This window comes from Rattus norvegicus, chromosome 1 (assembly GCF_021556685.1).
Source record: "Rattus norvegicus strain SHRSP/BbbUtx chromosome 1, alternate assembly SHRSP_T2T, whole genome shotgun sequence".
NCBI classification, from domain to species: Eukaryota; Metazoa; Chordata; class Mammalia; order Rodentia; family Muridae; genus Rattus; species Rattus norvegicus.
The window spans coordinates 117,418,601-117,442,479 of NC_141534.1; the positions used below are offsets into that span (position 1 = coordinate 117,418,601).

General features: G+C 39.7%; 1 pseudogene; it reads left to right on the forward strand.

The window, feature by feature from the left end:
• Nucleotides 1-932: 932 nt before the first annotated feature.
• Nucleotides 933-21,117, forward strand: LOC148007364 (coiled-coil domain-containing protein 137 pseudogene; annotated as a pseudogene).
• The last annotated feature ends 2,762 nt before the right edge of the window (nucleotides 21,118-23,879 follow it).

Here is a 23,879-nt window from a genome sequence, read left to right on the forward strand (position 1 = left end):
TGAAATTATGTGTATGTGTGTGAAACAGACATCGTACAAACAGACAGAGATAGAGAGAGAAGGGGGCAGAGAGAGAGAGAAGAGTTAGAAACAGAAAGATTAATTTACTAATCTTCTTTACCATTTAATCATAACCAGTAAATTCTACAAAGGCCCCAGCAATCTGGTACCTGCTAATATTCTACCTCTTAATACTCAACTATCTTCATTAGTGACACAGAACATGACATTCAAGTGTATATTTAGATATAAAGTGTAACAGAAATATTCCATCATCATGGACAGTTATACTGTTCATTAGACCCTATCCATGTCCTGAGATGCCTGTTGGATGTACTGCCTCAAGAGTTCTTCTAAGAATTAACATTGTATCTACTTATATTTAGGGGATCTAAAGCATGTAATAGCACAGTATCCCAACCAACAAGCACATAGATAGCAAGTGATATGAAAGGAACTCAACTCTTGATATGAAAGGAACTCAATCTCTGGTCTTAGTTACTTGTCTTTTCTGAAATATTATCCACACTTTCTATTCTGCTTCTCCTCTCCTTACTGTGTGCCTACCCCTGCCTATCTGCACAACTTATACATAATTACCTAATAGACCATAGGCATAGATATTGATTGAATATCATCAGATTACTTGCCATTATAAAAATCTATTTCTTATAATGAGATTTCGTTTTTAGTAACCATAGAAACTCAGAGAAGATGGGACCCACTGTAAAAACTCCCCTCGAGTCTCAGTAAATGGCCAAAGTTAATGGCACAAACTTCATTTTGTTCTTAGGCTATAATAACCTCATTTTCATTAAGCCTCCTTTGAGGGAAAATGATATTTATCCCTGTTGAAATGGACTTTAACAGTGTTGTAATGGTTTCCTGCCTATTTCTTTATAAACAGCTGTTGCAATGCAAATAAATGAGTCATGTTGTATGACAGTGCATCTGACACAGCGGTTAGAAGGGATAATACAATTTTAAGGGGTTGCCATTTAACATTAATTGACTTACCTACTGACAGATTGGGCAGAGAATGGAATATTGTATTCTGGAATTTATTTCTCTTTAGGGTTCCTTTAAAAGATAATATATAATATGAAATTTCTCTTCAAATATATTAGATCACCAAAACAGAGTATTTCTTAGGAATGATATAACTTTTTGAGGAAACAGGCTAAGTATTTAGCCAATTAATCTGTTTGGAGACATGCCTACTGTTTGAGAGTCGAGAGTCTGCTGGAACTAATTATTCAGGAGTTCATATTGTGAACTTTATTTTCTGAATGGGGTACTTTAAAGATTACCTTGAAACACTAATCCCTGAATCCCTGGAAGCGGTCAGGAATTGTGTTCACCTGATTGACTGTCCTGAATTAGGGAAACGATTATGGCATAATCATGCCACCTCGCTACATGAGAATATATTTATCACATGTCTGAGCATTACCTCATGGTCTATCCTGTAAAGCTTAGAAAAATACCAATAGTTTATATTAATCTTCTGAATTTTCAGGTGCTGTAGAAAGACATGAATGGGATGATCCCACTCTACTCTTTGATATGATGGGCACAGTAATTGTATGGTCACTTTCTATCTCAGAGAAAAAGACTTTCCTGCAAGCCTGATCACTCTTCTTCAAGACATTTTTTTTTTCTGTAAGTCTCATCAGACTAACTTATCCAAAGGTCTCTGTAGCATTCTGGGTAATGCTACCGAGGTGCTGCTACTCCACACTACTGCATTCCCCGCAATCCTGCAAAGGCTATTTTGACCTACACCTAAACAGCCCTGTGCATCAAAGGTTCTGAGATGAGTTTGACTTCACAGCTCACCTCACTTAAACTACTGCAGAGAGTGAACGATTGCTTATGGAAAGATTCCGGAAGTGAGAGACAATTTACTGGTAATGGTAGCTGGTTGGTTTTTGAATCCTAAAGAAAATTTTGCTCTCCTCATAAGTAAATGCAAAAACTGTTTCAGGATTAAAGTTTTCACTATTATTGGATGAGTAATAAGTAATACTTTGGAAACAAAAGCAAAATTCAAGATGACTAAGTTGTATATCTTCCCAAAATATTTCTGATACTGTGCTAGTTTAACTTTTAGAATAAGCCTCAAAATCTTAGTGGCGTTTTAAGATAACATGCACATTCCCTATCCATTTATGGTGAAATATTGGATTGAAAGGCTATAAATGAGGGACTTACTTGGTTTACCACCAGGCTGCACATTAACTCTAATCCTCTAATAAATTAATTGTAAAGCCTCATAAGTAATATTTTTGGGGGGATGTGATGGTGACATTTGATCATCAGCTTGATCCAATTTAGGCTTTCAGAGCGGGTTAGCTGAGAATGGACTGTGTGCTGCACTCTACCACTGCTGGGCATGCCAAGCAGAATAGAGACAAAAGAGAAGGAGAGCTGAGGACCAGAGTTCACCTCTCTGCTTCCTGATAGGAAACACAAAGCAAATAGCAGTCTCATACATCTGTCGGCATAACTTCCTTCCAGAGTAGACTCTATCCCTTTCTAATCCGTAAGCCACAATAAACATGTCTTTGCTTAATTTGTCTCCATAAGGTGCTGTCCCACAATGATGAGAAAATGAGTAATGCTCATATTTAAGGTATTGGACCATTATTGGATTTTTTTGAAGCTACAGAAAATTAATGAGAAAATATGAATTGGGGGACTTTAATTGTTTTGTGTGTTTCACATTAAAATTAAAACATGGCTTACCGTTTCATACAATTGAAAAATAAAATATATATTGTCAGCACACATTTACATATCAAATGTATACATGTATGAGAGCAAAACATAATTGGAAGAAACATTTTTAAGAAACTGTAAATATAACGGTTCTTATTTCTATAGTTGGGTCTTCTACTCTTTGTTATATATTCACTTGGGCAACAAACAACACATTAGTTACTAACTAGTCAGATCATACTAAGACTGTTTCTTTCTATGGAAAGAACTTGAATCTAACTTTAAAATTCACCCAAGAATTCCATTTTACATTTTCATAAATTTATCTTTTAAAAATGTATACATGTGTGTATGTTTGTGAAAAATAATGCACACATGTGTACAGGTATCCAGAGAGTAAATGAAAGGGGATTGCATCTCCTTGACCTGGAGTTACAAGTGTTTATGAGCCGCTTGATGTGGATCCTAAGAACTGTATTCAAGTCCTCTCCAAGAGCTGCAAATGTTCTTAACTGTTACTCCATTTCCCAGAACAAATTATAAGTAGATGGTATATGTTTTCTATCCTCTCTTAATTGAATCATACCTGTAAAAGGATTTTTTTAAAAAATCTCACACTAATCACACAAATAACTATTGAAACTTCTCCATTCTATTGAATGCATTTCAGTGGTTTCCAAACTTCTGGCTAAAATTAATTTCAGTAGCAATTTAGCCCCATGCAATCTGGTCCTCCTATAATTTCCCAATGTTATTTTTGGTTCAGACTACAATTCTGCATTTCCATATGTCTAATACTCCTGCCTATGCTTTGTGCTCCTTCCAGCACTTGTACTGAAATTTACCTTCTAATGTAGCAGCGTTTTGTGGTAGGACCATAAAGGGGTGAATAATTCATGAATATCTTGTCGGCATAAATGAATCATGCTGTCATAAGGAAGGGCTGGTTACCTTGAGAATGAGTATTTTTAAAAGGGAAATGTATTCAGCCAAATTTCCAGCCTGCCTCATCCGTGCTTTAATGTCTTTCTAATAACCTAAAAACCACTTGCACATGCTGCACTATGATTTCTGATTCCTTTCTATGGGATTTTGTAGATTAGAGCCTTTTCGGTATATGTTATATTTAAGAGCTCAATTCCAGGACAGTAGGTCACAGCAGCTGTGGATATTTGTACAAGATTAGCCGCTTCAACGTTCCACGATGGGCAGAAAAAATATCCATGATCCCACCTCCCTTCTTGGGTAGCTAAGGACTGTAAAAATTTTCTGAAAAAAACATGACATTTTCTGTAATGATGTAGCTAGTTGGGGACTAAAGAAGGAGCTCGGAACTGAAGGAACAGAGATGACAGAGAGTAATTGAAGTATAAAGATAATAACAACACGTTTTATATATGAGACTGTCAAAAAGGGAAGAAAGAGTACACTTTGGGTACATTTACTTCTTTTTAATGTTCATCATCAAACTCAGAGCTCTAATCATGCTTGCTAGACAATTACTGTGCCACCAAAGTATGTCTCATCTCCGCCTCTATATTTTCCATCCCTCATTTTGCATTGTACTTCACAACGTCTTAAAATGAATGGTGAAATAAGTTAATAAATAAGTAAATTGCCATGTCTTCATGTCTTGGTAATGTTTTTTCTCTTACTGAAAATGCTGATTTTTCTCCCTCAATACCTTCCAATTTCTCATAGAGACTCAATACTCAGATTCCACAAAGACTCATTATTTTACTTTGTAAATATGGGCTATTTCTTTCATAGGAGTTAAATTGCTTCTCAAGTCTGTGCTGAATAATGTAACTACATTCATTTAATATCTTTTGCAAGTATGCAAATGGGTAATTATACTAAGAGGTTCATTTCTTTTATTGATTCCACTTACTTGTAAAAATCTGAGAACTTGAGTATTTAGTATTGATTTCATGAATATATTCCATAGCTAAGTAGTTTTATGGCAAAAAAAACCCAGTATTTTCACCTTTTAAGGGTTTGAGTTCTCAGGATCTGAAAATAAATAAATATAAAATAATACATGGATGTCTGTGGCCATACAGTTGCTTTCACCAATTGCTTTGTATGTGTAAGTTCATGTAAATGATCACCTATAAAAAATCACAGCTGTAATTTGTAATTTTACTTACAGAGAAGAACCAACATATGTACAAATACCAAAAATAAATGCTATAAAGTACTACTGCATGTTTAAAAGGAAGGATAGGACCCGCGGATCCCGGCCCGCAGCAGCTCTCTGCTCCCAGACCCGGTGAGAGAGAGACCCAACCGCCTGGTCAGGTGGGCACTCCTGAGGCTGCAGAGCGGAAGAGACCACCAACACTGCTCACCCCTGCCCACATCCCTGGCCCAAGAGGAAACTGTATAAGGCCTCTGGGCTCCCGTGGGGGAGGGCCCAGGAGCGGCAGGACCCCTGCCACAGACACCGCCGGACCCTGAAGGAAACAGACCGGATAAACAGTTCTCTGCACCCAAATCCCGTGGGAGGGAGAGCTAAACCTTCAGAGAGGCAGACAGGCCTGGGAAACCAGAAGAGACTGCTCCCTGCACACACATCTCGGACGCCAGAGGAAAAAGCCAAAGACCATCTGGAACCCTGGTGCACTGAAGCTCCCGGAAGGGGCGGCACAGGTCTTCCTGGTTGCTGCCTCTGCAGAGAGCCCCTGGGCAGCACCCCACGAGCGAACTTGAGCCTCGGGACCACAGGTAAGACCAAATTTTCTGCTGCAAGAAAGCTGCCTGGTGAGCTTGGGACACACGGAAGCAGAATTTCTCTAGAACCGGGCACGTTCTGTGTTTACCGGAAGTCCCACACCCGCGGATCCCGGCCTGCAGCAGCTCTCTGCTCCCAGACCCGGTGAGAGAGAGACCCAACCGCCTGGTCAGGTGGGCACTCCTGAGGCTGCAGAGCAGAAGAGACCACCAACACTGCTCACCCCTGCCCACATCCCTGGCCCAAGAGGAAACTGTATAAGGCCTCTGGGCTCCCGTGGGGGAGGGCCCAGGAGCGGCAGGACCCCTGCCGGAGACACCGCCGGACCCTGAAGGAAACAGACCGGATAAACAGTTCTCTGCACCCAAATCCCGTGGGAGGGAGAGCTAAACCTTCAGAGAGGCAGACAGGCCTGGGAAACCAGAAGAGACTGCTCCCTGCACACACATCTCGGACGCCAGAGGAAAAAGCCAAAGACCATCTGGAACCCTGGTGCACTGAAGCTCCCAGAAGGGGCGGCACAGGTCTTCCTGGTTGCTGCCGCTGCAGAGAGCCCCTGGACAGCACCCCACGAGCAAACCTGAGCCTCGGGACCACAGGTAAGACCAAATTTTCTGCTGCAAGAAAGCTGCCTGGTGAACTCAAGACACAGGCCCACAGGAACAGCTGAAGACCTGTAGAGAGGAAAAACTACACGCCCGAAAGCAGAACACTCTGTCCCCATAACTGACTGAAAGAGAGGAAAACAGGTCTACAGCACTCCTGACACACAGGCTTATGGGACAGTCTAGCCACTGTCAGAAATAGCAGAACAAAGTAACACTAGAGATAATCTGATGGCGAGAGGCAAGCGCAGGAACCCAAGCAACAGAAACCAAGACTACATGCCATCATCGGAGCCCAATTCTCCCACCAAAACAAACATGGAATATCCAAACACACCAGAAAAGCAAGATCTAGTTTCAAAATCATATTTGATCATGATGCTGGAGGACTTCAGGAAAGACCTGAACACACTTAGGGAAGCACAGGAAAACATTAATAAACAAGTAAAAGCCTACAGAGAGGAATCACAAAAATCCCTGAAAGAATTCCAGGAAAACACAATCAAACAGTTGAAGGAATTAAAAATGGAAATAGAAGCAATCAAGAAAGAACACATGGAAACAACCCTGGATATGGAAAACCAAAAGAAGAGACAAGGAGCTGTAGATACAAGCTTCACCAACAGAATACAAGAGATGGAAGAGAGAATCTCAGGAGCAGAAGATTCCATAGAAATCATTGACTCAACTGTCAAAGATAATGTAAAGCGGAAAAAGCTACTGGTCCAAAACATACAGGAAATCCAGGACTCAATGAGAAGATCAAACCTAAGGATAATAGGTATAGAAGAGAGTGAAGACTCCCAGCTCAAAGGACCAGTAAATATCTTCAACAAAATCATAGAAGAAAACTTCCCTAACCTAAAAAAAGAGATACCCATAGACATACAGGAAGCCTACAGAACTCCAAATAGATTGGACCAGAAAAGAAACACCTCCCGTCACATAATTGTCAAAACACCAAACGCACAAAATAAAGAAAGAATATTAAAAGCAGTAAGGGAAAAAGGTCAAGTAACATATAAAGGGAGACCTATCAGAATCACACCAGACTTCTCGCCAGAAACTATGAAGGCCAGAAGATCCTGGACTGATGTTATACAGACCCTAAGAGAACACAAATGCCAGCCCAGATTACTGTATCCAGCAAAACTCTCAATTAACATTGATGGAGAAACCAAGATATTCCATGACAAAACCAAATTTACACAATATCTTTCTACAAATCCAGCACTACAAAGGATAATAAATGGTAAAGCCCAACATAAGGAGGCAAGCTATACCCTAAAAGAAGCAAGAAACTAATCGTCTTGGCAACAAAACAAAGAGAATGAAAGCACACAAACATAACCTCACATCAAATATGAATATAACGGGAAGCAATAATCACTATTCCTTAATATCTCTCAATATCAATGGCCTCAACTCCCCAATAAAAAGACATAGATTAACAAACTGGATACGCAACGAGGACCCTGCATTCTGCTGCCTACAGGAAACACACCTCAGAGACAAAGACAGACACTACCTCAGAGTGAAAGGCTGGAAAACAACTTTCCAAGCAAATGGTCAGAAGAAGCAAGCTGGAGTAGCCATTCTAATATCAAATAAAATCAATTTCCAACTAAAAGTCATCAAAAAAGATAAGGAAGGACACTTCATATTCATCAAAGGAAAAATCAACCAAGATGAACTCTCAATCCTAAATATCTATGCCCCAAATACAAGGGCACCTACTTATGTAAAAGAAACCTTACTAAAGCTCAAAACACACATTGCACCTCACACAATAATAGTTGGAGATTTCAACACCCCACTCTCATCAATGGACAGATCATGGAAACAGAAATTAAACAGTGATGTAGACAGACTAAGAGAAGTCATGAGCCAAATGGACTTAACGGATATTTATAGAACATTCTATCCTAAAGCAAAAGGATATACCTTCTTCTCAGCTCCTCATGGTACTTTCTCCAAAATTGACCATATAATTGGTCAAAAAACGGGCCTCAACAGGTACAGAAAGATAGAAATAATCCCATGCGTGCTATCGGATCACCACGGCCTAAAACTGGTCTTCAATAACAATAAGGGAAGAATGCCCACATATACGTGGAAATTGAACAATGCTCTACTCAATGATAACCTGGTCAAGGAAGAAATAAAGAAAGAAATTAAAAACTTTTTAGAATTTAATGAAAATGAAGATACAACATACTCAAACTTATGGGACACAATGAAAGCTGTGCTAAGAGGAAAACTCATAGCGCTGAGTGCCTGCAGAAAGAAACAGGAAAGAGCATATGTCAGCAGCTTGACAGCACACCTAAAAGCTCTAGAACAAAAAGAAGCAAATACACCCAGGAGGAGTAGAAGGCAGGAAATAATCAAACTCAGAGCTGAAATCAACCAAGTAGAAACAAAAAGGACCATAGAAAGAATCAACAGAACCAAAAGTTGGTTCTTTGAGAAAATCAACAAGATAGATAAACCCTTAGCCAGACTAACGAGAGGACACAGAGAGTGTGTCCAAATTAACAAAATCAGAAATGAAAAGGGAGACATAACTACAGATTCGGAGGAAATTCAAAAATCATCAGATCTTACTATAAAAACCTATATTCAACAAAATTTGAAAATCTTCAGGAAATGGACAATTTCCTAGACAGATACCAGGTATCGAAGTAAAATCAGGAACAGATAAACCAGTTAAACAACTCCATAACTCCTAAGGAAATAGAAGCAGTCATTAAAGGTCTCCCAACCAAAAAGAGCCCAGGTCCAGACGGGTTTAGTGCAGAATTCTATCAAACCTTCATAGAAGACCTCATACCAATATTATCCAAACTATTCCACAAAATTGAAACAGATGGAGCCCTACCGAATTCCTTCTATGAAGCCACAATTACTCTTATACCTAAACCACACAAAGACACAACAAAGAAAGAGAACTTCAGACCAATTTCCCTTATGAATATCGACGCAAAAATACTCAATAAAATTCTGGCAAACCGAATTCAAGAGCACATCAAAACAATCATCCACCATGATCAAGTAGGCTTCATCCCAGGCATGCAGGGATGGTTTAATATACGGAAAACCATCAACGTGATCCATTATATAAACAAACTGAAAGAACAGAACCACATGATCATTTCATTAGATGCTGAGAAAGCATTTGACAAAATTCAACACCCCTTCATGATAAAAGTCCTGGAAAGAATAGGAATTCAAGGCCCATACCTAAACATAGTAAAAGCCATATACAGCAAACCAGTTGCTAACATTAAACTAAATGGAGAGAAACTTGAAGCAATCCCACTAAAATCAGGGACTAGACAAGGCTGCCCACTCTCTCCCTACTTATTCAATATAGTTCTTGAAGTTCTAGCCAGAGCAATCAGACAACAAAAGGAGATCAAAGGGATACAGATCGGAAAAGAAGAGGTCAAAATATCACTATTTGCAGATGACATGATAGTATATTTAAGTGATCCCAAAAGTTTCACCAGAGAACTACTAAAGCTGATAAACAACTTCAGCAAAGTGGCTGGGTATAAAATTAACTCAAATAAATCAGTTGCCTTCCTCTATACAAAAGAGAAACAAGCCGAGAAAGAAATTAGGGAAACGACACCCTTCATAATAGACCCAAATAATATAAAGTACCTTGGTGTGACTTTAACCAAGCAAGTAAAAGATCTGTACAATAAGAACTTCAAGACACTGAGGAAAGAAATTGAAGAAGACCTCAGAAGATGGAAAGATCTCCCATGCTCATGGATTGGCAGGATTAATATGGTAAAAATGGCCATTTTACCAAAAGCAATCTACAGATTCAATGCAATCCCCATCAAAATACCAATCCAATTCTTCAAAGAGTTAGACAGAACAATTTGCAAATTCATCTGGAATAACAAAAAACCCAGGATAGCTAAAGCTATCCTCAACAATAAAAGGACTTTAGGGGGAATCACTATCCCTGAACTCAAGCAGTATTACAGAGCAATAGTGATAAAAACTGCATGGTATTGGTACAGAGACAGACAGATAGACCAATGGAATAGAATTGAAGACCCAGAAATGAACCCACACACCTATGGTCACTTGATTTTTGACAAAGGAGCCAAAACCATCCAATGGAAAAAAGATAGCATTTTCAGCAAATGGTGCTGGTTCAACTGGAGGGCAACATGTAGAAGAATGCAGATCGATCCATCCTTATCACCCTGTACAAAGCTTAAGTCCAAGTGGATCAAGGACCTCCACATCAAACCAGACACACTCAAACTAATAGAAGAAAAACTAGGGAAGCATCTGGAACACATGGGCACTGGAAAAAATTTCCTGAACAAAACACCAATGGCTTATGCTCTAAGATCAAGAATCGACAAATGGGATCTCATAAAACTGCAAAGCTTCTGTAAGGCAAAGGACACTGTGGTTAGGACAAAACGGCAACCAACAGATTGGGAAAAGATCTTTACCAATCCTACAACAGATAGAGGCCTTATATCCAAAATATACAAAGAACTCAAGAAGTTAGACCGCAGGGAAACAAATAACCCTATTAAAAAATGGGGTTCAGAGCTAAACAAAGAATTCACAGCTGAGGAATGCCGAATGGCTGAGAAACACCTAAAGAAATGTTCAACATCTTTAGTCATAAGGGAAATGCAAATCAAAACAACCCTGAGATTTCACCTCACACCAGTGCGATTGGCTAAGATCAAAAACTCAGGTGACAGCAGATGCTGGCGAGGATGTGGAGAAAGAGGAACACTCCTCCATTGTTGGTGGGATTGCAGACTGGTAAAACCATTCTGGAAATCAGTCTGGAGGTTCCTCAGAAAATTGGACATTGAACTGCCTGATGATCCAGCTATACCTCTCTTGGGCATATACCCAAAAGATGCCTCAACATATAAAAGAGACACGTGCTCCACTATGTTCATCGCAGCCTTATTTATAATAGCCAGAAGCTGGAAAGGACCCAGATGCCCTTCAACAGAGGAATGGATACAGAAAATGTGGTACATCTACACAATGGAATATTACTCAGCTATCAAAAACAACGAGTTTATGAAATTCGTAGGCAAATGGTTGGAACTGGAAAATATCATCCTGAGTGAGCTAACCCAATCACAGAAAGACATACATGGTATGCACTCATTGATAAGTGGCTATTAGCCCAAATGCTTGAATTACCCTAGATCCCTAGAACAAACGAAACTCAAGACGGATGATCAAAATGTGAATGCTTCACTCCTTCTTTAAATGAGGAAAAAGAATACCCTTGGCAGGGAAGGGAGAGGCAAAGATTAAAACAGAGACTGAAGGAACACCCATTCAGAGCCTGCCCCACATGTGGCCCATACATATACAGCCACCCAATTAGACAAGATGGATGAAGCAAAGAAGTGCAGACCGACAGGAGCCGGATGTAGATCGCTCCTGAGAGACACAGCCAGAATACAGCAAATATAGAGGCGAATGCCAGCAGCAAACCACTGAACTGAGAATAGGTCCCCTATTGAAGGAATCAGAGAAAGAACTGGAAGAGCTTGAAGGGGCTCGAGACCCCAAAAGTACAACAATGCCAAGCAACCAGAGCTTCCAGGGACTAAGCCACTACCTAAAGACTATACATGGACTGACCCTGGACTCTGACCCCATAGGTAGCAATGAATATCCTAGTAAGAGCACCAGTGGAAGGGGAAGCCCTGGGTCCTGCTAAGACTGAACCCCCAGTGAACTAGTCTATGGGGGGAGGGCGGCAATGGGGGGAGGGTTGGGAGGGGAACACCCATAAGGAAGGGGAGGGGGGAGGGGGATGCTTGCCCGGAAACCGGGAAAGGGAATAACACTCGAAATGTATATAAGAAATACTCAAGTTAATAAAAAAAAAAAATCAACGTAAAAAAAAAAAAAAAAAAAAAAAAAAAAAAAAAAAAAAGAAGATGGAGTTTTCTACACATAGCAAGGAAGTTGCACATGTGGACACACAGCAGTTGTAACAGCATGAACAAAACCTGTGTAGTCTCCATACTGAAAGACTCCAGCATGCACAGTAAGGATGAGCATGAAATAGCTCTTCTAGCGAAGTAGCCATTAGCAACTGATTCTTTCGGGGAGAAGTCAGTTTTCTAGAAGATTGTGACCCTTCCTACATGGGTCTGTACCAGGTCCTCTGCATATATATTATAGCTTCCAGCTTAATATTTTTATGGATTCTTGAGTGTGTGAAAAAGTGGGTGTCTGATGGTTGTGCCTGCTCTTGAACTTTTTTCCTTCTGTTACATTGCCTTGTCCAACCTCAATGTCATGGTTTTTGCTTTATCTTATGATAACTTATTTTGTTATATTTTGTTGTTATCTCTTATATGCCTGTTGTTTTCTAAGGAGAGATAGAAAGAGAATGGCTCCAGATAGGAGAGGAGGAAGGAAGTTACTGGGAAGAGTAGAAAGAGGGGAAATTGTAATCATGATATAATGTATGAGAAAACAATATATTTTCAATAAAGGACAAAATGACATTCTAAGAGTATGAATTTTAACTATCCTGTGAAGAAATACCTCCTTTATTGTATATGACTCTCATCTACTGAGCAATTGCCAGTACATAGAGCATACTTTCAAGGGTTTCCCATTCTCTTTCTTTCTTTTTGAAAAGCATTGTGTTCTTGGGGATAATAACATCCTAGTAAAGGGAGCTCTTCAAAATGTACATCATAAAGACATAAGAGCAACACAGCTTCACAAGTCACAAAGAGCCTGCTAAAACTAAGAGAGAATGTTAATTACCCTGAAGATTATGTTCGTGGTCCAGATTTCAGAATTAGACCATTAGTTATTTCCAGTTAGTGTCAGGAGCAGGAGTATAGCTTCATGTAGCCCTATTACTTCATCTTATCTTTAACATACCTGTTCCAAGTTTTTCTATGTCCACATATGTTTTACATAGTTGGGCATTTTATTTTTTGCATTTATTCAACATTATAAACATTTCCTCTAATGCAAAATTGTTTGTGAGTGTAATTCTTAGTAACTGTGGAATAACATGTGTAATAAATATATATTTGGGTTGAACGTTAATCAATTATAAAGGTAGTATTTTACTCTGTAAAATAAATGGATATTTTATATGGCAACAAAGTATTATTGCCCTTGTAGGTCTACACTACTCTGATGGAAAGCTATATATCAAAAACTATATGAAGAGCACAACCTGGATTTGATAGATTTAAAAAAATAAACGGACTATTAATTGGGTGGGTAGAGAAATGTGGCTGCAAGAGGAATTGGGGGAGAGGTTAAAAATCATCAAAGTACATCATTTTAAAACTAAGAAAATCCATATAATAATAATTAAACTTTTATCTAATTTGTGTATAGATAGTAACGTTGTAGCACAAGTGAAGAAATTATGATATATTAATTAACACAGGGTAATGTATTTTATGTTATTTCCATACATTTTGATTGCATATATACACCTTACTGTTTTAAAGGATTTAAAGCAATTTATATGTGATGTATGTGTAAAACACGCATTATTGTAGGGAAATTTTAAAGATGAAATCAAGTACTTTTTAGCATAAACAGAAAATATTGCTTCTAATTCTGGTTTTTAGGACATTTTACCTACTCTGTGTTCTTCCTCAATAGTTTTTCAAACCCTTTAACCTGATAAAAAATGTTCATCGTAACCAAAAATAAAAACAGCATATAGGCTGATCTAATAACAAACAGGCCTAGAAGTATAATTTTTCTCCTATCCTAACAAAGTTTCTAATATACAGTTACTTTTGCCAACATAAATAAATCTAATATTGTGATTTGCCTGTCTTTGATAATGTCTTTGTATCAATTGTCACAGATTAGTTCACAAGGAAGACATAAATGTATTACATAGAAATAAATGGTGGGAAAACAGTAGATTATACCTGGGGATGACATAAATTGTTTTGAAATAAAGCAATGCTTTAAGATGTTAAGACACTTTCTATTTTCTTTGTTTTCTTTACCAGCTCGCTCAGTGAGATGCTACATTGATAATAAATGCTGTCTCATCTAGCTGTTCTTTGGAATTTTTCAGGATTTCCTTGCTTTAGAAGGGATAAAGGATGTTTGGTAACTTCAAGTTAGAAACACAGGCTGTGAGAAACCATAGTTAGCTCCAGTCACAACTATAATATATTATAATCATTGTTTGACCCTTCTTTCATGCTAAGATCTGCCTGAATGGGAGACTTTCTTGACTTTTCTGGAGGTGGGCTACTTGCTGCTCTTCAGTCTTATAGGTAAGGTCATTATAGAACAATCATTTCTTCTACGTGTCATGGTTCAGTCAAAGCTCCTCTTTTCTAATGAGCATACAAACAATCCATAAATACATCTATCTGGCAAATTTGTATCTGGAATTTTCTAAATGTACACCTGGAGAATGTACTTATACTTATTTAGGGTATAAGCCCTCTTTAGCAGAATGAGTTTGATTTTTAACAAACCATATCCACTTCTAGTCTCCATCTGCACCCCAGATCTAAGGCTGTCCCACAGCCCTCCATACGCAAATCTTGCCCAGAGAGAGCTGGTCTCCCAGGAACTCTGTCTCTCCTAAGTTCAAAAGTGAGACCACAGTTGCTGTAAAATTATAATAAATATAAGGCTGTCTTTTACCCCTACTAGGTCTGGCACCACAATGTCCCAAGATGTCTAGTAGGTATCTTGCCAGAAACACACATCCCAATTCCATGGAGGCCCAGTATCTCTAGACACCACACACTCTCTTAAACTTAAATCGCAACACGAAAGAACAGATAATACAATAACCTCTGATACAACTGATAAGATATAATTGCCCACCTAAACATACAAGGCCCTATACACATCCATCCCTTAAGAATGCTCCACTATGTTCATAGCAGCCTTATTTATAATAGCCAGAAGCTGGAAAGAACCCAGATGCCCTTCAACAGAGGAATGGATACAGAAAATGTGGTACATCTACACAATGGAATATTACTCAGCTATCAAAAACAATGACTTTATGAAATTCGTAGGCAAATGGTTGGAACTGGAAAATATCATCCTGAATGAGGTAACCTAATCACAGAAAAACACACATGATATGCACTCATTGATAAATGGATATTAGCCCAAATGCTCGAATTACCCTAGATGCACAGAACATGTGAAACTCAAGAAGGATGACCAAAATGCGAATGCTTCACTCCTTCTTTAAAAGGGGAGCAAGAATACTCTTGGCAGGGAATAGGGAGGCAAAGTTTAGAACAGAGGCTGAAGGAACGCCCATTCAGAGCCTGCCCCACATGTGGCCCATACATATATAGCCACCAAACTAGATAAGGTGGATGAAGCAAAGAAGTGCAGGCTGACAGGAACCAAATGTAGATCTCTCCTGAGAGACACAGCCAGAATATGGCAAATACATAGGTGAATGCCAGCAGCAAACCACTGAACTGAGAACGGGGCCCCCGTTGAAGGAATTAGAGAAAGGATTGAAAGAGCTTGAAGGGGCTTGAGACCCCATATGAACAACAATGCCAACCAACCAGAGCTTCCAGGGACTAAGCGACTACCCAAAGACTCTACATGGACTGACCCTGGGCTCTAACTGCACAGGTAGCAATGAATAGCCTAGTAGGGCACCAGTGGAAAGGGAAGCCCTTGGTCCTGCCAAGACTGAACCCCCAGTGAACTACCAAGACTGAATCCCCAGTGAACGGGATTGTTAGGGGGAGGGCGGTAATGGGGGAAGGATGGGGAGGGGAACAACCATATAGAAGGGGAGGCGCTAGGGGGATGTTGGCCTGGAAACCGGGAAAGGGAAGAACAATTGAAATGTAAATAAGAGATACCCAAGTTAATAAAGATGAAGAAAAAATATTCATAACAACCTGTAAATACACAGAGTGGAATGTTAACACAAACCTCCATGTTCTCTCTGCAGCTTCTCATCCAGTCTCTCTCTGTTCCAGTCTCCTCCTCTTCCCTAAAACTTTTCTCCCACCCACCTGTCTCATCCAATGACAGATCTCATTCTATGTTGTACCAGCCTTCACCTGTATGACAATCCTACAGACCACCACTTTTGTTCCAATAACTGGCCAAAAAGGGACATGCCAGAACCACACAGTAACTGCAGAGCAACCTGAGACAGGATCTCCAGTCTCCATCTGTGCCCTGAAGCTAACCCACTGACACAGCACTCCACACCCAAATCCTACCCGAAGAGAATTGGTCTCCCAGGAGGTCTGACACACAAAGAACATAGCTCTCTGCATCCCATTACAGCCCAGAGAGAGCTGCTCTCCCAGGAATGCTGACACACCTAAGAGCACAGACTTACAGGCCCACAGGAGGGAAAAGCTCTACTCAGAGACAGAAAGAACAAATAATACCAGAGGGAAACAGAAGTCAAGAGGTAATAACCCAAGCAACAGAAATCAAGGCGACTTGGCATCATCAGAAATCAGTTCTTTCACCAGAACAAATCCTGGATAACCAACACACCAGAAAAGCAAGATTTGGGTGTAAAATGACATCTCATGATGATGATACAACACATTAAGAAAGACATAAATAACTTCCTTAAAGAAATACAGGACAACACAGGTGAACAGATAGAAGCCCTTAAAGAAGAAACACAAAATTCCCTTAAAGAATTAAAGGAAAACACAACCAAACAGGAGAAGGAATTGAACAAAATCATTCAAGATCTAAAAATGGAAGTAGAAAAAGATAAATAAATCACAAAGGGAGACAACCCTCGAGATAGAAAACCTAGAAAAGAGATCATGAGTCATAGATGCAAGCATCACCAACAGAATACAAGAAATAGAGGAGAGAATCTCAGGGGCAGAAGATACCATAGAAAACACTAAAACAACAGTCAAAGAAAATACAAAACACAAAAAGATCATAACCCAAAACATCCAAGGAATCCAGGACAAAATGAGGAGATCAAACTTGGTAATAGGAGTAGAAGAGAGCAAAAATTCCCAAAGGTTAGTAAATGTCTTCAACAAAATTATAGACGAAAATTTCCCTAACCTAAAGAAAGAGATGCCTGAGAACAACAAGAAGCCTACAGAACTCTAGACTGGACTAGAAAAATAATTCCTCCTATCACATGATAATCAAAACACCAAATGCACAAAACAATGAAAGAATATTAAAGCAGAAGGGGAAAAGGTAAAGTAACATATAAAGGCATACCTACCAGAATTACACCAGTTTTCTAAACAAAGGCTATGAAAGCCAGAATATCCTGGGCCCTAAGAGACCCTAAGAGAATACGAATGCCAGAACACGCTACTAAACCCAACAAAATTCTCAATTACCATAGATGGAGAAACAAAGATATTCCATGACAAAACCAAATTTACAAAATATCTTTCGACAAATCCAGCCTACAAAGAATGATGGATAGAAAATCCAACACAGGGAAGGAAACTACACCCTAGAAAAAGCAAGAAAGACATCTTCTTGCAACAAACCCAAAAGAAGAGAGACACACAAACATAATTACACCTGCAACAACAAAAATAACAGGAAATAATCACTATTCCATAATATCTCTTAACATCAATGGACTCAATTCCCCAATAAAAAGACATAGACTATCAAGCTAGATTACTAAAACAGGACCCAACATTTTGCTACATTCAGGAAATGCACCTCAGTGGCAAGGTCAGACACTTCCTCAGAGTAAAAGGCTGAGAAAAAATTTTCCAAGTAAATGATTCCAAGAAACAAGTCTGAGTAGCCATTCCAATATTGAATAAAATCCACTTTAAACCAAAAGTTATCAAAAAAGTAAGGAAGGACAATTCATACTCCTCAAAGGACAAATCTATCAAGATGGACTCTCAATTTTGAACATCTATGCTCCAAATACAAAAGCACACACATTCATTAAAAAAATTAACTAAAGCTAAAAAATAAAAACAAAAGAAAAACAAAAAACCACATTGCAGCACCTCACATAATAATAGTGGAGGATTTCAACACCCCATTCTCATCGATGGACAAATTATTGAAACAAAACCTACACAGAGGCACAGTGAAACTAACAGAAGTCATGAACCAAATGGATTTAACAGATATTTATGGAGCATTTCATCCCAAAAGGCTATACCTTCTTCTCAGTACCTCATGGTACCTTCCCCAAAATTGACTATATATTCAGTGACAAAACAGACCTCAATAGATAAAAGAAGATTTAAATAATTCCAAGGATACTATCAGATCACCAAAGACTAATACTGGTCTTCAATAACAACAAAAATAATAAAAAGCCCACAAACACATGAAAGCTGAACAATGCATTACTCAACGATAACTTTGTCAAGGAAGAATTGAAGAAAAAAATTAAAGACGTTTTAGACTTTAATGCAAATTAAGGCACAGCATATCCAAACTGATGGAACACAATGAAAGCAGTGCTAAGAGGAAAACTCATAGCTATGAGTGCCTCCAAAAAGAAATTGGAGAGAACATACACTAGCAGCTTGGCAGCACATCCGAAAGCTCTAGAACAAAAACAAAACAAAACAAAAAAAAAAAAAAAAGGACTAAACAGCAGGAAATGATCAAATTTGGAGCTGAAATCAACCAATAGAAAAATAAAGAACTATACAGATAATCAAGTATACTAAGAGATGGTTCTTTGAGAAAATCAGCAAGATAGAAAACCCATAACCAGACTAACCAGAGGGCACAGAGACAGTATTCAAGTTGACAAAATCAGAAATAAAAAGGAAAACATAACAACAGAAACTGAGGAAACTCAAAAAATCATTAGATTCTATTATAAAAGACTATACTCAACAAAACTGGAAAATCTGGATGAAATGAACAATTTTCTAGTCAGATTCCAGGTACCAAAGTTTAATCAGGATCAGATAAACCATCTAAACAGTTCCATAACCCCTAAAGAAATAGAAGTGTTCACGCAAAGTCAATAAAAAAGAAAGAAATAAAAAGGAAAAGAAGCCCAGGATCAGATTGGTTTAGTGTAGAATTCTATCAGACCTTCAAAGAAGACCTGATACCAATACTCTTCAAACTATTGCACAAAATAGAAACAGAAGGAACAGTAACCAATTCATTCTATGAAGCCACAATTACTCTTAACCTAAACCACAAAAAGACCCTCCAAAGAAATAGAACTTCAGACCAATTTCCCTTATGAAAATCGATGCCAAAATACTCAATAAAATTCCCAAAAAAGAAATCCAAGAACACATCAAAATGATCATCCATCATGATAAAGTAAGCTTCCTCATAGGGATGCAAAGATAGTTCAATATATGGAAATCTATCAACACAATCCACTATAGAAACAAACTCAAAATTCCACATGATCACCTCATTAAATGCTGATAAAGCATTTGACAAAAATTAAACACCCCTTCCTGGTAAAAAGTCTTGGAAAGATCAGGAATTCAAGGCCCATACCTAAACATAGTAAAAGTGACATACAGTAAACCAGTAGCCAACATCAAACTAAATGGAGAGAAATTTGAAGCAATCCCACTAAAATCAGGGACTAGACAAGGTGTCCACTCTCTTCCTACCTATTCAATATAGTACTCACATTTCTATCCAGAGCAATTAGACAAGAAAAGGAGGTCAAATTGATACAAATTAGAAAGGAAGAAATCAAAATATCATTATTTGCAGATTATATGATAGTATACATAAGTGACCCTAAAAATTAATTCCACCAGAGAACACCTAAACCTGATAAAGAACTTCAGCAAAGTGGCAGGATACAAAATTAACTAAAACAAATCAGTAGCTTTCCTCTACTCAAAGGATAAACGGGCTGTGAAAGAAATGAAGGAAATGACACCCTTCACAATGGTCACGAATAATATAAAATACCTTGGTGTGACTCTAACCAAACAAGTGGAAGATCTGTATGACAAGAACTTCAATTCCCTGAAAAGAGAAATTGAAGATCTCAGAAAATGGGAAAATCTTCTGTGCTCATGGATTGGCAGGATTAATATAGTAAAAATGGTCATCTTGCCTAAGCAATCTATAGAGTCAATGCAATCCCCATCAAAATTCCCACCCAATCGTTCATAGTTAGAAAGAGCAACTTGCAAATTCATCTGGAATAACAAAATACCCAGGATAGCAAAACCTATCCTCAACAGTAAAAGAACTTCTGGAGGATATTCCAGGGGTAGTAATGGTGAAGCCTGGCACAGTCTGCGGGTCTTAGAGGCTCTGGACAGCTGTAGGCATGGCAGTAGCAGCAGTCGCAGGGACTGCAGGGCTTGGCCTCACTGGCTGGGACAGCAAAAGAAAGTGAATTGTAAGCCTAAAACCCAGGATGAGCAAGAAATCCCTTTCCGGCTGCGAGAGATTATGAGGACCGAGCCCGCTGGAGATGAAAAAGATGCTAAGTAACAAGAAGAGGAAAAAGGAGGTCCAGGTGGCTTTCAAGAAGACATTGGAAAAGGAAGCGAAGGGGGAGGAGCCAGACATCACTGTCCCCAAGTTCAAGCAAAGGAAGGGGTAGTCTGATGTGGCCTACATCCAGCGCATGGAACAGGACGCCCTGCAAGAACCAAGCCACTCTGCAGCCAAAGGTGCAGGCAGCTCCCAAGAAGGAGAAGTCTAAGCCGAAGAAAGCGTTCCAGAAGCGACGACTTGAAAAGGCCCAGAAGAAAAATGAAGCAAGAGCAGTGGACAGATTGGAGCAGGAGTTGCTAAAAGATACTGTGAAGTTTGGAGAAGTTGTGCAGCAGCCCCCCGGAGCTGACAGTTTAGCCTAGAAGGAGCACAAGCAGAGACGCACCTGGGAAGAAATCACTAATACTGAAGATGCTTTCGGGCCCTGGTAGTGTGTCCCCGGCTCCAGCCACCTCACTGGCGCGCCAGTGGACCCTGGGGGAAGAGCTGAAACGGGCTGTGCAGGCTTACAGAGTCCTGAAGAAGCTGTATGGACAGGAAGTGACACCTGCATTGCCATCAGGCAGCTCTTCCCAGAGGCAGCTCCAGGCTTGTCTATGAAGCAGAGACGGCAGGGGTCTTATCCTCTGGAAACTGGTCCAGGAGCTGCTGGTTCTTGATGAGGAAGAGACAGCAGATCTTCAATCCCGGGTAGGGTCCTGAGAGTAAGCTTTCAGTTTAGAAGGGTGTTTTTTCCTTCTCCTGAAGACTGTCGTTTTAAGAGTCACCGCCTCTGTATCCCATCTCATACAGGCAAATTCCCCCAACACTTGCCTGAGACACAGCTGGGAGGGCTGGAATTTTCCCTGAGCCTAGCTTCATTCTAAAACAAGTTTTGGTTGAGACAAGCCAGGACCCTTAATCCAGTTAATTACTGAAGCAGCTGGTGGAGGTCAGCCTCTTGCTTTAAGAAGCTCCTGTGGGCTCACTGTAACCACTGGAAGGCAGGGACAAAGCAAAGCAGGTTAGGAAGAGCAGATATACCAAGGACAAGGGGAAGGCTGGTTGTCAGCACCTTTTTTAAATTGGCCTGCAGGGGGTCTGCACAAGTGACCAAAACTCCCAGCCCACGTTTGGTTTGGGGTATCAGTACTGGCTGAGTGCCTTGAGGTATAAATATGAAAACCAGGTTTCAGTGTTGACAGAGCAGAGTATTTGTACCAAGAGGGTATAAGACTTGGGAGTCTTGACTTGAAGCAAATGTGAGTGGGGGACGAGGGGGACTGCCTTAACAGGTTGAGGGGGTGTCTCAAAAACCTTACCTAGACATCAAAAGAGCTAGGCTTGTACTCTGCTGGGGAAGCCCACAGTCCTTTAACAGAACTTGGAGTCTCCCTTAAGCAAAGCTGGTCCAAGTAGAGTGTTTTTAGTCCCTCTTCCAAATGTGTATTTTCCAGAGCAAAGTTTATCAAAGTCATTAAAGTTTTGCTCTCTTTGAAAAAAAAGAACTACTTCTGGGAGAATCATCATCCCTGACCTCAAGCAATAGTGTACTACAGAGCAATAGTGATAAAAACTGTATGGTATTGGTACAGAGACAGGCAGGTAGATCAATGGAATAGAATTGAAGATTCAGAAATTAATCCACACACCTATGGTCACTTGATCTTTGACAAAGTTAGTAATAGCATCCAGTGGAAAAAATGCATTTTCAACAAATGGTGCTAGTTCAACTGGTGGTCAGCATGTAGAAGAATGCAAATAGATCCATTCTTATCTCCTTATACAAAGCTCAAGTCCAAGTGGATAAAGGACCTTTACATAAAACCAGATACACTGAATCTAATAAAAGAGAAAGTGGGGAAGAGCCTCAAACACATGGGCACAGGAGGAAATTTCCTGAGCAGAACAGCAATGGCTTATGCTCTAGGATCAACAATCAACAAATGGGACCTCATAAAATTGCAAAGCTTCTGTAAGGCAAAGGACACTGTTAATAGGACAAAACAGCAACCAACAGATTGGAAAAAGATCTTTACCAATCCTACATCTGATAGAGGGCTAATATCCAATATATACAAAGAACTCAAGAAGTTAGACTCCAGAGAACCAAATAACCTATTAGAATATGGGGTATAGAACTATTGAAGGGCCTTGAAGCACCTAAAGAAATGTTCAACAACCTTGGTCATCAGGGAAATGCAAATCAAAACAACCCTGAGATTCCACATCACACCAGTCAGATTGGCTAAGATCAAAAACTCAGGTGACAGCAGATGCTGGCAAGGATGTGGAGAAAGAGGAATGTTACTCCATTGTTGGGGGGATTGCAAGCTGGTACAACCACTCTGTAAATCAGTCTGGCTGTTCCTCAGAAAATCAGACATAGTGCTACCTGAGGACCCAGCTATACCACTCTTGGGCATATACCCAAAAGATGGCCCAACATATAATAAAGACACATGCCCCACTATGTTCATAGCAGCCTTATTTATAATAGCCAGAAGCTGGAAAGAATCCAGATGTCCCTCAACATAGGAATGGATACAGAAAATGCAATAAATTTACACAATGGAATACTACTTAGCTATTAAAAACAATGACTTCATGAAATTCTTAGGTAAATGGATAGAACTAGAAAATATCCTGATTGTGGTAACCAAATCTCTCTCTCTCTCTCTCTCTCTCTCTCTCTCTCTCTCTCTCTCTCTCTCTCTCTCTCACACACACACACACACACACACACACACACACACAGACACACACACACACAAAACACATCATATGTGTTCACTGGTAAGTGGATATTGTCCCAAAAGCTCAGAACAACCAAGATACAATACACAGACCATATGAAGCTCAAGAAAAAGGAAGACCGAAATATGGATTCTTCAGTCCTTCTTAGAAGAGGAAACAAAATTCTCAAAGGAGGTAGAGGGTGGGAGAGACTTGGCAGGAAAAGAGGACGGGGTAAGGAAAGGGGAGGGGCAGGATCAGGTATGGGAGGAGAGTGGGATAATAAACAGAGGGTCAGGAATTTAAACAGAGGTATGTAGCAATTTGAAATAGGGAGCTGTGGGTAGCCACTAGAGAGTCCCAGATCACAGGAAAGCAAGAAGCTCCCAGGACCCAGAGGGAATGAAATGAGCTGAAACGCCCAATAAAGGGGAAGGAGAACCTGTAGAAACCATATCCAAAGGTTAGGCAAGGCTCCCAGTTGGGGAATGAAGTCACCCACTCATCTCCAAATTTTTAACCCAGAATGGCTCCTGTCTAAAGGAAATACGGAGACAAAGCGTGGAGCAGAAACTGAAGGAAAGGCCATCCAGAGACTGTCCTACCTGGAGATTTATCCCATATACAGATACCAAACCCAGACACTA